The sequence below is a fragment of the Notolepis coatsorum genome (assembly GCF_963971535.1).
Source record: "Notolepis coatsorum genome assembly, chromosome: 18".
NCBI classification, from domain to species: domain Eukaryota; kingdom Metazoa; phylum Chordata; class Actinopteri; order Aulopiformes; family Paralepididae; genus Notolepis; species Notolepis coatsorum.
This window is the reverse complement of record NC_140182.1, coordinates 56,822,040-56,839,252: the sequence shown is the minus strand read 5'-3', so window position 1 is coordinate 56,839,252 and position 17,213 is coordinate 56,822,040. Positions and strand designations below refer to the sequence as shown.

At 40.7% G+C, this 17,213-nt stretch overlaps 1 protein-coding gene and 1 long non-coding RNA gene across 3 annotated transcripts in view; one reads left to right on the top strand and one right to left on the bottom strand.

Moving 5' to 3' along the window:
• Positions 1 to 17,213, top strand: part of tmtc2b (transmembrane O-mannosyltransferase targeting cadherins 2b) — a 316,193-nt gene that overhangs the window by 149,053 nt on the left and 149,927 nt on the right.
• On the bottom strand, positions 9,061 to 16,832 carry LOC311245531. 2 transcript variants are annotated; one of them, XR_014620744.1, is made up of 3 exons: positions 16,749 to 16,832; positions 16,365 to 16,422; positions 9,061 to 9,310 (listed from the first exon to the last, which is right to left on the bottom strand). It is a non-coding gene; the product is annotated as an uncharacterized lncRNA (long non-coding RNA). The 2 variants fall into 2 exon arrangements; XR_014620745.1 differs by having other exon boundaries at positions 16,373 to 16,422.

The window sequence follows — 17,213 nt, the reverse complement described above, 5'->3', positions numbered from 1 at the left end:
GTATCTTTCTTTCTTATGTGTGGAATTCTACAAGGCATGTAGGTGTATATGTGTTTGAGGATGATATCCTTCAAACAGGCAATAATAGTGATGATATAATTTGGGCAGTGCTGAGCTGGGTTACTTTCCTCCAGTGTACAGTATTTGTCCCCCGGCCCCACCCAATGGCCCCATGTGCGCGCGCATGCACGCACGCACACACACACACACATACACACACACACACACACACACACACAAAAATCGAAGTAAATTTTTTTTTTTAAGATTACAAAAAATAAAATAAAAAATCTTATTTTTTTTTAACTTCGATATTTTTTTCATGTTCGAAGCTTGTGCCATCGAACGAAGCTTCGAAGTATTTAAGACAGCCCTAATAGACATAAATGCATATATTAGATTATCAAATGCCGTTTGACACCGATCAACGTTATATTAAAAATGTCAACTGTACATGGTCCTAGACGTTATGACTTATCATCTGCGGGTGAACGGAGGGGGGGGGGGGTCGTTTATAATTCCGTGGCCGACGTTAAATCATCTATGTAGTATGGGTGATATATTGATCAGAGCAGTTTGTATGGATAATAATAAACAAACAGGCTGAAAGTAACGTCAGCCTCCTCTTACCGTTGGGCGATCACACGATCCCAGTTATGTGATGTTGATCGAGGTGATCCAGTTCCGGTTTGTATAATACTAATATACGTCCAAATCATGTTGTTTATTGAGTTATGGCAACGGATCGATATCCATGGTGTCTGGATTGAGTCCCGGGAGCGATAACGAGGAATAGGGGACGGACCAAGCACTTCCGGCCATTTCCGGTTTGGCAACTCGTCGATCGGCCACGAGGTGGCGTTATTGAAGCGTTGCAGAGTTGAGCGGAGTCATACAGCACCAGCCAAGACTCCGTGGGTGAAATGTGAATACCATGACGAAAATATGAAATATTGATCTCAAAGACGCCTTACGGCAGATTATGCATGGCGGAGAATGACATGTTAACACATCATCGGCGGAGAATGGGTTAAAGGCAACAGGGAACTAGAAGACTAGGAATTAAAGTATGTTATGTCCCTGTGCTGATCCACCAGCACTATATCCCCTCACCCCAATGTCCCCCCAATGTCCCCTCACCCCAATGTCCCCTCAGTCCAATGTCCCCTCACCCCAATGTCCCCTCAGTCCAATGTCCCCTCAGTCCAATGTCCCCTCAGTACAATGTCCCCTCACCCCAATGTCCCCTCAATACAATGTCCCCTCAGCCCAATGTCCCCTCAGTCCAATGTCCCCTCAGTCCAATGTCCCCTCACCCCAATGTCCCCTCACCCCAATGTCCCCTCAGTCCAATGTCCCCTCAGTCCAATGTCCCCTCAGTCCAATGTCCCCTCAGTCCAATGTCCCTTCAGCCCAATGTCCCCTCAGCCCAATGTCCCCTCAGTCCAATGTCCCCTCAGTCCAATGTCCCCTCACCCCAATGTCCCCTCAGTCCAATGTCCCCTCACCCCAATGTCCCCTCAGTCCAATGTCCCCTCAGTCCAATGTCCCCTCAGCCCAATGTCCCCTCAGCCCAATGTCCCCTCAGCCCAATGTCCCCTCAGTCCAATGTCCCCTCAGCCCAATGTCCCCTCAATACAATGCCCCCTCAATACAATGTCCCCTCAGCCCAATGTCCCCTCAATACAATGTCCCCTCAACAGAAACTGCCTAACAGCTAATGAAACATAAGGCCTAAAATTGGGAGGAAAATGCAAAGTTGGAACAATGGGCTGAGGGTATATTGGTTCTGGAACAAAAACAGAATAGTTTCAGGTAATTAACATTACATATCTCTTGTCGTGGAATTAACACAACATTATGCATACTTTTGACAATAAATAAAATCAGAATGTGTTCTTACTTGCTTGCCTGGGTAAATAAAGGTTAAATAAATGTAAAAAAAGATAAATAAATTAAAAAAAAATGTAAAACCGATATTTTCCGATATCACATTTTAATGCCAATATCGGTAGGCCGATAATATCGGACATCCCTAGCTGAGGGTATTGGTTCTGGAACAATGGGCTGTGGGTATATTGGTTCTGGAACAATGGGATGAGAGTATATTGGTTCTGGGGGAACACAGACCAGACCTTGCCTCTTCCAAGCAAGTTATTTTCTGGTGCACGTATTTCGTTCAACAACCAGCCATTGGAAAAACAAATGTCCAAATCTGGAATCGGAGACCCAGCTGGTGCGAGCTGAATGTCAAGCTAACACACTTCATCATCGCTTCACGCATCCCATATCCTCCATCCTCACGCTCACTGCCGTTAGTGCAAGGTCAACGCTCCGGCGCTTGGTAAATGTTGTCTGGCACGGCTGCGGTGGAGCTGGGCAGAGGTTACCTGGGCTGAGCGCAGGTGTTGTGGAGCTGGTGATGAGTTACTGAGGCCAGAGGAGCGCTGGTGTCAGGTGGGACTTTTGTTTGACACAGTATGGAACTGAAATGTCAAGTGTGTGTGGCTCTGTGTATGTGTGGGTGGGTGAGTGTCTTTGTTTTTCTATCACTGTGTGGACCAACTATCCTCACGGGTGATGAAAACAAGATTTGGTTTTATTTAGTCATTGTGAATATATTGGCCAGACCCCACACAAGGTAAAGGGGCCAATGTTATGGTTGGGCATGCAGTTGCTATGGTTAAGGTTAGGGTAAGGAAGGAGTCAAATAAATGAATATAAGTCAGTGGAATGTCCCCACAGGGCATAAAGTGTGTGTGTGTGTGTGTGTGTGTGTGTGTGTGTGTGTGTGTGTGTGTGTGTGTGTGTGTGTGTGTGTGTGTGTGTGTGTGTGTGTGTGTGTGTGTGTGTGTGTGTGTGTGTGTGTGTGTGTGTGTGTGTGTGTGTGTGTGTGTGTGTGTGTGTGTGTGTGTGTGTGTGTGTGTGTGTGTGTGTGTGTGTGTGTGTGTGTGTGTGTGTGTGTGTTCTCATACATACGCTTGTTTACCTGAGTTGTGAAGCTTGTATATGGCCTGTCTTTACTATGTACTACACTATGTTATGTGGGGGTATGTTATATATATATATATATATATATATATATATATATATATATATATATATATATATATATATATATATATATATATATATATATATATATATATACACATTCTTACCTGGGGCTCTACAGATGGCTCCTCCATGCTCTAATGGCTCAGTGGTTGATGGAAAGGGCCTGGTGAATGCAGCCGGTCCCTTTGCCCTCCACCTGCCCTCATCCCTCTGCCCTCATCCCCCTGCGTCCCACCAGGGAAGTCTCACCACGGGCTCTGCTCTGGACATGGAGATATGTGCCAACGGTGCATCATGTTGCATTTGTGTTTGAAAGAGAAATACCAGTGCCATGCATTCACACTACTACTACTACTACTACTACTACTACTACTACTACTACTACTACTACTACTACTACTACTACTACTACTACTACTACTACTACTACTACTACTACTACTACTACTACTACTACTACTACTACTACTACTACTACTACTACTACTACTGCTATACTACTACTACTACTACTACTACTACTACTACTACTACTACTACTACTACTACTACTACTACTACTACTACTACTACTACTACTACTACTGCTATACTACTACTACTACTACTACTACTACTACTACTACTACTACTACTACTACTACTACTACTACTACTACTACTACTACTACTACTACTACTACTACTACTACTACTACTACTACTACTACTACTACTACTGCTATACTACTATGGCAAGCCGTTTTAACATTTATTCCCATTTTCTAGCTAGCTGGGTACCTAGCTAGCTCATTCACAAGGACAATTTTGCGAATGAACTAGCTGGGTACCCAACTAGCTCATTCGCAAAGATGACCTAGCTAGCTGGGTACCCAGCTAGTTCAATCACAAAGACACATTCGCGAATGAGCTAGCTCACTACCTAGGTTGCAGATATGTCTTTGCGAATGAGCTAGCTGGGTACCCAGCTAGCTAGGTTGTCCTTGCGAATCAACTAGCTGGGTAGCTAGCTAGCTCATTCGCAAGGACCATTTTGGGAATGAGCTAGTTGGTTAACCAGCTAGCTGATGGTGTTTGGGGGCGGAGGGTGTTTGGGGGTGGACCGGAGGGCTGTTTTGGGGCGGAGCAGAGGGTGTTTGGGGGTGGAGGGTGGTTCTGTCAGCTCATTGGTTGACAGAAATGACCAGGTTTGTAAACAAAAATGATATTTATTAACATAAAGGAAGCACAATATGGTAACTCAAAATGACCAGGTTTGTAAACAAAAATGATATTTATTAACATAAAGGAAGCACAATATGGTAACTCAAGGGTGAGCCAAGGCTTAATGTGTCACAGCAGCACAAACATTCCCCACATTTAACATTCACAAACACTGCATAACGTTAAATGAATGTTATGATGTTATGTTATTATGATGTTATGATGTTATGATGAATTGAAAATGGGGGACCCTGATGTAAACAAGACGAAAGTCTTTCTCTGGTCTGCATCCCCTTAACAATTGTATGTATTGAGCTGTACTGTACTGTACCCATTCTGCAATCTGTTAATAAACTTTTCAATCAATCAATCAATCAATCAATCAATCAATCAATCAATCAATCAATCAATCAATCAATCAAGTCATTGAAATGCAAATACCAGCATCTGCGTCATGTACCACGCCCCTAGACGTCCGCCCCCAGACGTTGCTACTCATCTCAGCTAGTTCATTCGCAGGTTGCGAATGAACTAGCTGGGTACCCAACTAGTTCATTCGCAGGTTGCGAATGAACTAGCTGGGTACCCAACTAGCTCATTCGCAAAGATGACCTAGCTAGCTGGGTACCCAGCTAGCTAATGTGTCTTTGCGAATGAACTAGCTGGGTACCTAGCTAGTTCATTCGCAAGGATCATTTTGCGAATGAACTAGCTGGGTACCCAACTAGTTCATTCGCAAAGATGACCTAGCTAGCTGGGTACCCAGCTAGTTCATTCGCAAGGATCATTTTGCGAATGAGCTAGTTGGGTACCCAACTAGTTCATTCGCAAAGATGACCTAGCTAGCTGGGTACCCAGCTAGTTCATTCGCAAGGATCATTTTGCGAATGAGCTAGTTGGGTACCCAACTAGCTCATTCGCAAAGATGACCTAGCTAGCTGGGTACCTAGCTAGCTCATTCGCAAAGACACATTTGCGAATGAGCTAGCTCACTACCTAGGTTGCAAATGTGTCAGCTAGCTGGGTACCCAGCTAGCTAGGTAGCACGTGTCTTAGCTAGTTAACTAGCCGGCTTTGTCCCATAGGCTTTACACCAAATTTTGCCTCAGCTAGTAGCTAGCTCATTCGCAAAATGGTCCTTGCGAATGAGCTAGCTGGGTACCCAGCTAGCTGACACATTAGCTAGCTGGGTACCCAGCTAGCTCATTCGCAAGGACCATTTTGCGAATGAACTAGCTGGGTACCCAACTAGTTCATTCGCAAAGATGACCTAGCTAGCTGGGTACCCAGCTAGTTCATTCGCAAGGATCATTTTGCGAATGAACTAGCTGGGTACCCAACTAGTTCATTCGCAAAGATGACCTAGCTAGCTGGGTACCCAGCTAGTTCATTCGCAAGGATCATTTTGCGAATGAACTAGCTGGGTACCCAACTAGTTCATTCGCAAAGATGACCTAGCTAGCTGGGTACCCAGCTAGTTCATTCGCAAGGATCATTTTGCGAATGAACTAGCTGGGTACCCAACTAGTTCATTCGCAAAGATGACCTAGCTAGCTGGGTACCCAGCTAGTTCATTCGCAAGGATCATTTTGCGAATGAGCTAGTTGGGTACCCAGCTAGTTCATTCGCAACCTGCGAATGAACTAGCTGGGATGAGTAGCAACGTCTGGGGGCGGACGTCTAGGGGCGTGGTACATGACGCAGATGCTGGTATTTGCATTTCAATGACAGAGCGCATTTGATTGGGTCATTCTGAAGTCTGGGGGCGGGGCGGACAGCGGCCGTGGTTCAAGTTTGCAGTTCCGTTCAAATATAGTTGCGTCTCAAGATTCAACGTTACAGTAGTATAGTAGAGAAATGGCTGAAGTTGTTAGAATGTATGGCAATCTGTCTGACAAGGATATGCGAGATTTGTTGATAGAAAACGGAGAATTGAAAATGATTTGAGAGAATATACTTTATTAATCACCAAATGGGGAAATTGATTGCCACCAGACGTATGTAACATACAACACAAACAAAAAAAATATTATAATAGAATACGGCAAAGTGCTTCCAGACAACACATATGGATTAAAGAAATTAAATAACACACTATATATATTCTCAATGGCTTTCTTGCAGGGATGTACAGAAGATTCATTTGAGATGGCAGCGATCTGCCGATACTGTAGAATATTAATACAATAATAACTAACTACTACACAATTAGTATGTACGTTTATTATCTTTGTATTGCATGTTCTTTGCATGTTTTGTGTTCACATCAACCTGCAAAGGGACTAGATGGAAACCGTTTATACAGTAACCATCCACTTAACGTTTTATATTCACTAGGGATGCTCGATATTGGCTTTTTTACCGATACCGATATTCCGATATTGTCCAACTCTTAATTTCGATACCGATATCAACCGATACCGATATATGCAGGGTTTCCCCCCAAAAAAACGGAATAATTTCAGGTAATTAATAATTTCACTGGATGCATTCAAAAGGCTTTCTAAATGTAAGCATTATCTGTGCAAAATATGATAATTAAAAAAGTAAAAATTAACATTACATATCTCTTGTTGTTGAATTAAACCAACATGCATACTTTTGACAATAAATCAAATAAGAATTGGTTCTTACTTGCTTGCCTGGGTAAATAAAGGTTAAATAAATGTAAAAAAAAAAAAAAAAAAATTTACCGATACCGATATTTTCCGATATCACATTTTACTGCCGATATCGGCCGATAATATCGGACATCCCTAATATTCACCATAGTGACTTACCGTTTTTAATAATACAGTAACCAGGTTACCATCCAGTGACTTACTACTTTATACAGTAACCACCCAAGTGTGTTAAAGTTTGTAGATGGAAATGAGTTTATAGCTACAATCTGGCATGTTTACATATAAATGTTTATTAAATAAATAAATTTAGTTGAATTTACAGATTAGTGTGATTGAGGTCTGCTCCACAAGCAGAACTGGACTGGAATCAAGAGTTAATTTATATTTACAGCATATATAACCATAATAATTCTATATACCTACTTATACACCTGCATATAACCCATATAACTATGTATGATAGCAGTGTACAGTGGGGGAAATAATTATTGAACACATCAACATTTTGTTCAGTAAATGTATTTCCAATGAGCGTATTCAAGCGAAATTTGCACCAGACTTTTGTATTTGAATAAAAAATTTACACATGGTACAAAGATGTTTATTAAAACATAACAAACTAACATTATGCCACATCAATGTGGAACGCCCTACCCACAGCTGTAAAGGAATGTGAATCACTACCGACTTTCAAAACCACTCTCAAGGAGAACCTACTGGAGGCGGCAATTCGAAACTGGCCTCTGTAAATGTCCTAATAGTCCAGTCATTATATGAAAAAACCTAGGACAAATTGCAACAGTAGCAAACTCAACTGATTTTGTATCCTCATTATGTCCTTAGTGAGGGAAAAAAACTCCCAAGGAATCCCATCATGGGAAAGTTTTGAAAACGACCTATATATGTTCATATCGATTATAACAGTGGTGAAAATTTTACTTTTAGATATCACTATAAAAACTCACAAGCTGATTACACACACAAAGACAAGAAAAAAAGTCAATCACAACTTCATTGAATTATTCTGTTTACTCATGCAAATCACACATTATCTTATTTGATATGCACCAATTAGCATACACGCTAGAACTAATCAAAACATTTGATAAAGAAATTTTTTTCTTCTTGGAATATTAGTAGATAGGCTCTGTGGAGCTCAGTCCACGAGGATGGGGCTCAAGGGTTTATGTCCGTGGGGATAGGTCCATGGAGATGGGGGTTTTTATAATAGGCGGAAACTACATATTTGTACAGCATGCAAAACACTACATGATTCTTGCACAAAACTACATGGGCTTAACATAAATTTGGTATGTCTGTATAGGGGAGGCTTGTAGGTACCCATGTAACCCATTTCATTAACATATATTGAGGTAGAAGGCCAAGGATGGCCATATTTCCCTCCCCAAAAAAGCATCTTAACTTTGAATAATTAGGTATGTAGCCCCCTTTCCAATGAGGTAACATGACATGGTTGGTCTCATTGGAAACCCGAGGTTGTCTAGAATCAAATGGTATCTTTACTTTTGAGCTATCTCAAAATTTGAACGCGTCACAATCTCTGAAATACAGTGAAGTACATTGAAAAAAAACACATTTCCCATGATGGGATTCCTTGGGACTTTTTTTCTCTCACTAAAGACATATTGAGGATACAAAATCAGTTGAGTTTGCTAATGTTGCAATTTGTCCTAGGTTTAGCCTAATTCTGGCCTATAATGACTGGACTATAGGGGTAACAAAACATTGAAAAAAAAAAACACATTTCCCATGATGGGATTCCTTGGGACTTTTTTTCTCTCACTAAAGACATATTGAGGATACAAAATCAGTTGAGTTTGCTAATGTTGCAATTTGTCCTAGGTTTAGCCTAATTCTGGCCTATAATGACTGGACTATAGGGGTAACAAAACATTGAAAAAAAACACATTTCCCATGATGGGATTCCTTGGGACTTTTTTTCTCTCACTAAAGACATATTGAGGATACAAAATCAGTTGAGTTTGCTAATGTTGCAATTTGTCCTAGGTTTAGCCTAATTCTGGCCTATAATGACTGGACTATAACCCAACCCCCTCCAATGAACAGTTACCCCCCCCACCCCCCACCCACCTCCAATGTACAGTCCCCCCCCCCCCGCCCCACCTACTTAACCCCCACCTCCTCCAATGTACAGTTTCTTCCCCCTCAAATGTATATACTCTCCAATGTATATAATGTCATGTATCGCAGTTCTATGGCCCTCTTCTCCAATTCTGCTTCAACCATTTTTAGTTCCACCATCTTTTCTCTGGCGCTTCCTGAGGGTGTTGGATTTTGTGATGAGCTGGGCCAGGACCAGGACCCAGCCTTCCCGTAGGCGAGGAAGCCGTTATCTCTTGCTTCAACAGACAGAAAGTCCCCAAACTGTTGAGTAATCACATCACCTGAGACAAACAACAGAAATACATAATTTAGGTGCATCAGTCAGATACTTTTCAAATCAAGAAGCACATTTTCATATCAAGAAGCACATTTTATGATAATAAAATGTGCTGAAAACCTGTTGAGGTCCCTGCTGCGATTGAAGATTTATATGACTCATTTAATTTATTAGGACAATGTTGTCTACTAACTTGGCCAGTGAGTCATCTAGTCTTTATATATGTCTATGGAGGAGACAGTGGCAACATTGTGCTCAGTACTCAGTGAATATGCTCATCGCCCCACAGTGCAGCTCAGGCTGTGTGCTGATTTCCCCGGAACATGTCTATGGGCTGGTGGGACAGCAGGCAGAACCAGGACTCGGTCAGAACCAACAGGTCCTCCGTCTGCTGCTCTGGCTTAAACACAGTACGGCACAGTTTACTACAGACTACAGGCACTTAAGCATTCTTACTCTCACAACAATAATAAATATATTAAATATTAAATTGAATACTTTAAGAAAAAACACATAGCGACACTGAACTGGCAGCGCCCATGGCAAAAACAGGGAAATTACATTTGAGTTTTCAGACAAATAAGCAGGATTTCACATTTGATTATAGGACCATGTCTTACCCAAGGTACACAACAAACAAACTAGGCTCATATTGTTTAACGCTTCATCTCCCCTTTAAGGCCAAAACATGTAAAAAAAATAATAATAATAATTTTTTATATCGGCCCAATCTTGATATCGGACCGATACCGATGTGTAAAAAAAACGGCCATATCGGCCGATATTATATCAGCGGCCGATATATCGTGCATCACTACATGTGCCCAAAACACTGAGCTCAGGCCTTCTCGTGTCGCTGCGCCCCAAGCCACCACGACACGCACACACACCTGTAGAGACATCAGTTGTGAGATGGACAGGTTCGAAACTCAATTCTAAGAAATAAATCAACAGTTCTGGCTTTCCAGATTAATTTATAGATGAGGGAAAGTCAGTAAGTAAGAAAAATGAGGTGGCAGAAAGATTCAACAGATTCTTTGTTAATGTAAACTGGCAGAGAGATAACCCCGCCACAAGGGGGAGGTGTTTCTAATTATTTTATATAACGAAACACAAGTACCATCTTCTTGAGAAAAACGGATAAAAATGAAATTATGGATACTGTGAACAAACTCAACTGGAAACCTCATATCAAATATGTCAGGACTAAATTGGCACGGAGTGTTGGTGTTTTATGCAAGATAAGGCACATTCTAAACCAAAAAACACTGTATACACTGTACTGTACACTCTTCCTATGGTATATGAGCTACTGTGCGGAGGTGTGGGGTAATACCTACAAAAGCACTCTACAGCCAATATGCACCATGCAAAAAAAAGCAATAAGAATAATCAACAATGTAGGATATTATGAACACACCAATAACTTATTTATAAAGCTACAAGCATTGAAATGTATGGATCTAGTGGATTTAAAAACTGCCCTCATTGTATACAAAGCCAGATACAAACTAATCCCAGGCAACATTCAAAAATGGTTCAGAGACAGGGAAGGAGAATATAACTTAAGAGGGAGAGGGAATCTTAAACAACAAATGGTACACACTACGCTGAAAAGCATGTGCATATCGGTGTGTGGAGTGAAGTTGTGGAATAATTTACCTGAATACATCAAACTGAGTAAACATGTAGCACAATTTAAAAAGCAGCTAAAAAAAACACACATTAGAGAAATACAGAAATGAGTAATGAGGATAAACAAAGTTATGTTATATTGTGTTATGTAGTGCTGTACTATATTCACTGCTGTCAAGTGAATCAATTTTATTTGATTTTTCTCTTTTAAATACCGGTATAAGTAAAAGTATATTCTATATTGTAATATACTAAATTAGGGCTGGGCGATATAACGATAACGATAAATATCGCGATATATTTTAATAATCGATATCGAATATCGAAATAAAAAAAAATCGAAAAATCTTTTTTTTCCTTTTTTACCTGCAACAGGGCAGTTTTAAAACCAGAGACAGTGGACAGACTTGTCTTTCTTGCCTGCAACTTAAAGTAATGGCTTTGCTTGTCCAAATGACAATACTGACCAAATTCAGATTTATTTCTCTCTTGTCCATTTATTTTGTTTGCTTTCTAATTTAAAATACATTTTGAAACCATCTGTACACAGTAGGCTATGTGTGCTAGCAGAACTAGACTCCAGTCACGAGTCACAGTGCGGTGGTTTGTCCACCAAAAAAGCGCCAAAAGATCGAAAATAAACTAGCAGAGCCAGAACTGTTCAACTCCTCTGGAGCCACAGCCAGCAGAGAAGCCGGTTTACTTTAGCTTTTAAACCAGCTGCAGCCTGAGAACTGGAGTGTGAGGGGATGTAACACTGAAGATGGCGGCAATGACAAAGAATTTCTGCAAAATAAACAAACATCTGTTGTTAAAAAAATAAAAATAAAATAAAGAATTTTATACTTATAACAATTCGATAATTATCGATATCGAGAAATAAAATAAAATTATCATATCGTTATCGCGATATGATTTTTTTCCATATCGCCCAGCCCTATACTAAATTATGTTATATCTAGTCAAATTAATGGAAGAACAAACATAAATGTAAGGGGGTAGGGATCAATAAGCTTAGCTTCCCTCTACTCCTTTTTTGGACATGTCTGCTAACCAAACACATTGCTCTTGACCTTTTGTTTATAATTCCATGTAATAAAAACGGAGCTCAACGCATGCATTTTGTAGATCATTGGCTAAATGATTATCCAGTTTGACTATCGTCTACTACGAGCCACCGTACCTGTAGTACTACTGCTTACAAACTGCCTCGCTACTGTGAACCTGCTCTTGTCGTCACGTCACAACTAGATGTTAAATAAACTAGTCTAGATGGAAATAGGGGTCCACGCGCACCCCCCGGAACTTTTTATGCCACCCGATTTTTCTTAATCCTTAAAGTGTCTACTTTCAGAATCTGCCAGGTGCCAAGCTGAAATAATGTCCGAAAGGCTCCATTTTTAACCCTTTATTGCACCTAACCCAAAACCGAAACATTAAAATGTGATGTAGCAAGAGGCATAACCTTTGAAGTAAACAACATGGAGACAAATTAATACATTTGTCCATACAATTCTGACCGTAGGAATTCAATGGGATGGTTATTTTTGACATGACAACATTTTGACTGTATTTCTGGACAAAAAATACAATACAATACGCATAGAGTGAATATTTGGTGACAATAAATTTTTTTTTCAATCCTCCAAGTGTTTATTTTGAGATTATATTGGGTACCAAGCTGAAATAATGTCTCAAAGGCTAGTTTGAACCCTTTATAGCACCTAACCCAAATTTTTTAAAATGAAAATATAATGTAGAAGAGGCATAACTTTTGAGGTAGACGACTTACAGAGCGAAAATACATTTTCCCACACAATTTTGATCCTAGGAATTCAAGGGGATGGTTATTGTTGACATTTGACAACATTTTGACTGTATTTCTGGACAAAAACAGCAAGAAATGACCAAACGTGTGTATGACCAACTACCTTTTCATTTTTTAAAGCACATAGTGAATATTCTAGAGTTGAACCTTATATACAGCTCAAGCATTACTGTAGATGAAGCAGTTAAATGTGCGTACAAACTTGGAACATCTGATTAACTACAAGAAGCAGCACTCACCCTCAATTCTCACATTATAAAGGCATTCAAAGAGTCAAAGGAGCTACCATGGCCCCCAACTGCACACAAGCTGGATGCTGTGAAAATGGATGAACTGCTCCCAGAGCATCTTGTACCATTTCTGAGCTCAGTGGTGACTGGGACACTTGATGAAGAAAAGTGTGAGAAGACGCAGAGGCTGGTCTATTCGATTACACAAGATGTGTGTCGAGTAGGGCTGCACGATTAATCGATTTTTTATCGAAATCGCAATTTGTAATGATGCAATTATCAAATCGCCTGCAATTAAAAAAAAATTAAATAAATAAGATTTTAACCAGGAAGTCCCATTGAGAGACAAGATCTCCTTTGCAAGGGAGACCTGGCCAAGATGACAGCAATAACATTTGCAATACATCACACAGCAATAAAAATTTGCGATACATCACACAAGAACATAATAAATGTGCATGTATACAATATACAATACATCACATGTAAACACAAAAACAAAGCAGAATAGTCTACATGATAGTAAAAGTGTATAATACAGGGTAATACAGTAATTTTGCAGTTGGGACCCGACTACAGAAAGCAGCAACATTCTTCTTGTAGGAAGTTATGTAATACAGATTTAAATTCACCAAGAGAGACTGGGGTGTAAGTGGAAAATGGTCATGTAGCCCATTCCATGCCCAAGGTGCGAAGCTTGAGAAAGCTGTTCCTAGCTAACCCTGCTCAAGTCAGAGAAAACATCTGAGCCGAGTAAGGAAAGGGTGGGGGGGGGGTGGGGGCATCTCTCTCTACTGGTTCAATTAATGTAGAAAAACGTTGCACTATAAAAACGAACTGGATAGTTGATAATAAACATTTAACTTCATTAGCTGAAGTATTCTAAAATAATTTAAGCAATTCTCCTTTTCTGTGTGTGTGTGCACATGTCTCATATCTCATTTGATAGTATTTACTGAGGATTGCCAGATAATGTTGATATTTAAACACAAAAAAAATTATAATACAAAATATACATGATCATGCAACATAAAAAAAATTGTTGTAGGAACAGTTTGGGAGAGGGAGGTAAGGGGTTTTAGATTGTGTGTTGTGAAGTTTACTTCAGAGAGGGAGAGTAAAGTACAGGGAAAAAAAGGTACCGTTGGGTACCGTACCGGTATCGATTCCCAGGTAAAAAGAAAAATGTTCAGACTCTGTGTCCCGAACAGACCCACCGCGTAGGCCAGATGCAAGCCGCATTTTACAATAAACCTCTGTGGGGCTGCTTAAAAAAAATTATAATCGCAATCGCAATATCTGTCCGAAAAATCGCAATTAGATTATTTCCCAAAATCGTGCAGCCCTAGTGTCGAGCAGCAACTAACAGCAAGTGAAGTGAAACTCCAAAAGCACATCCTCCTGTGTGCCACACTTCGGCACCTCTATCGAAGCAAACAGGTGAGTGATCAACTAACTTATTGCTTATGAGGTCCTACATTGTCATTGCTCAACTATGCTTCATACAGGTATTTGATATTGATACAAAAAAACATTTGTTTATCTTATTCTTTACAGCTCACAACCATCCTTTCACGACTAGGACACTCGGAGACATACGACTTCAGTATGGAACTTGAGACAGCCATGGCCAATGCTTTTGATGAGATGTCCACCAACATGACCCCTGAAATCACCACTGGCGAGGGAAACACTGTTTTTCACAGCGAGTGGGACAACCTGAACAGAATCACCACCAACGTTCATGGTTCAAATGTGGTAAACAGCGCCGGGGGAATCATGATTCAAGAAGTGAAGGAGAGCCATGTGAGCACCAAGAAAAGGACCCTTCCTCTCTATGACAGGTCATCCAAGATGAGAAGCCTTAAGATCACGCCTCCCGAGACGCTGCCAGAGCTGGCATTCAAAAGAGTTGGCCCCAAATTCCCCAAGAATGCCAACTTTACCCCTGCTGCTGAGGAATTACTGGGCCCCGACTACTGTAGCACACTGCTGGGATTCTACGACTTTACTGGGGAGGACTGTATCAGCGCTTTTAAAGGCAAATGCAAGGTGAATCCCCTGAAGAAGCTGGAAAAGACTCGTAAACTCCACAAAGCTTTCAGGCAGCTTGGTGCAGACTGGATGGTCACTGATGAGCTTCAAGAGGAGATGGAGAGCTTCACATGCATTATGTATGGCCAAGCACGGATGACATCAGTTGACACAGTACGGGGGAAAATGATGAGAAAGATGGTCGGCGCTGACAAAGTCCTGGACTCCAAGTCAAAAGTAGACCTGGAACGCCTGCCAAGGTCCGTCTCATTCCACATGTCCAGCGAGCCTTCTATAAGAGAGCAGACAAGGCAATAATCAAGAGCCCAAAACCACATGATCCAGGCATGGGCTGGGAGAAGACAGGAGAAGAGGAGGTGTTGGAACCGGTCTGGGCAATTGGACCCATCCTCCCTCCTTCTCTTGTTGAGGTACTGGCTCAGAGAGCAGAGTCAGAAGAGCATGCAGCCCTTGACAAGGTGACCGATTACGCCAACAATAACTTTGTCTGTGGGTAAAGTGGATGGAGAGTACGAGCATGAGGATGAAGAGCTGGAGATGGAAGAAATTGAATTAGAAGATCTCTTCAGTGACGATGAGGATGAGTAGTTTAGGTCAGCAAGTTGGTAGTGACATGAAAAGGTAAATGTATTGGTTGTCTACTTCAAAAGTTATGACTCTTCTACATTATATTTTCATTTTTAGATTTTTGGGTTAGGTGCTATAAAGGGTTAAAACTAGCCTTTGGGACATTATTTGAGCTTGGTACCCAATATAATTTCCAAATAAACAGTTGGAGGATTGAAAAACAAACTGATTGTCAACAAATATTCACTATGCGTTTGAAAAATAAAAATGTAGTTGGTTAGACACGCATTTCTTGCATTTGTTTGCTGTTTTTGTCCAGAAATACAGTCAAAATGTTGTAAAATGTCAAAAAAATAACCATTCCATTGAATTCCTAGGGTCAGAATTGTATGGGAAAATGCATTCATTTGTCTCTGTATGTTGTTTACTTCAAAGATTATGCCTCTTGAGTCTTGCTACATCAAATTTTAATGTTTCGGTTTTGTGTTAGGTGCAATAAAGGGTTAAAAATTGAGCCTTTCGGACATTATTTCAGCTTGGCACCTGGCAGACTCTGAAAGTAGACACTTTAAGGATTAAGAAAAATCAGGTGGCATAAACATTTCCGGGGGGTGCGCGTGGACCCCTATTTCCATCTAGACTAAACCCACGGTTTGATAAACCCAAGTGTGTTCATTGACCCACACGCAACTGAGGTACATATTAACAGTTTACACATTTGATGGTAGAAATCAGTTTGTTACCCTCATACCAAGATGGCGGCGGTCTCGTGACGTCAGAGTGTCTTCGATTTCAAATAAACTTGAGTAAAAGATAAAAGCATAGCAGATAGACAGTGAGATTTGAGATAGATAGATAGGAGGACACAATGTATTAATGTAACAGCTAATACAATTTAAACTTTGCAAACTCCCATACATGTAACGTTATTATGATAGATAAGCTGTAGCTGTAGCAGAAAACACGAGACTGAGTCGAGTCACCTAAATCGAAATGTTGAAACAGTGCCAAGCCAACACGAACTCAAAAACACTTTAACCTATTGGTAAACAAACGTATTGTTGAAAATATACACTGACTGCTGTTGTGACATGTTTAAGATCGTATTGACTAGTTTACACACTCACCTTCAAAGTTTCAAACCGCGGCGCTAACGTTAACTTGTTGATCTTAGCTCTGTAAATCGGGATCTTCTTCTCTGCTCCTATTTCCTAAATGTTGTAACAGCGCCACCACAAACTCGCAACAGCGCCACTTGTGGCCAAAAATATGACGATAGACAGACAATTGTTAAGCTGCATACAGTTGAGCGGTGATAGAATGTGATTGGACAAATGGGATTTAGGGGAGGGGGAGGTGACGCAATTCATTAGTCTTTGGGGGAGGGGTGCTTTTAGAAGTGTCTGTCTTTTAGAATTCACAGTTCAAGTGACTACAAACTTTGATTGATTGATTGAACATTTTATTAACAGATTGCAGAATGGGTACAATACAGTACAGCTCAATACACACAATTGTTAAGGGGATGCAGACCAGAGAAAGACGTTTGTCTTGTTTCCATCAGGGTCCCCCATTTTCAATTCATATAGACA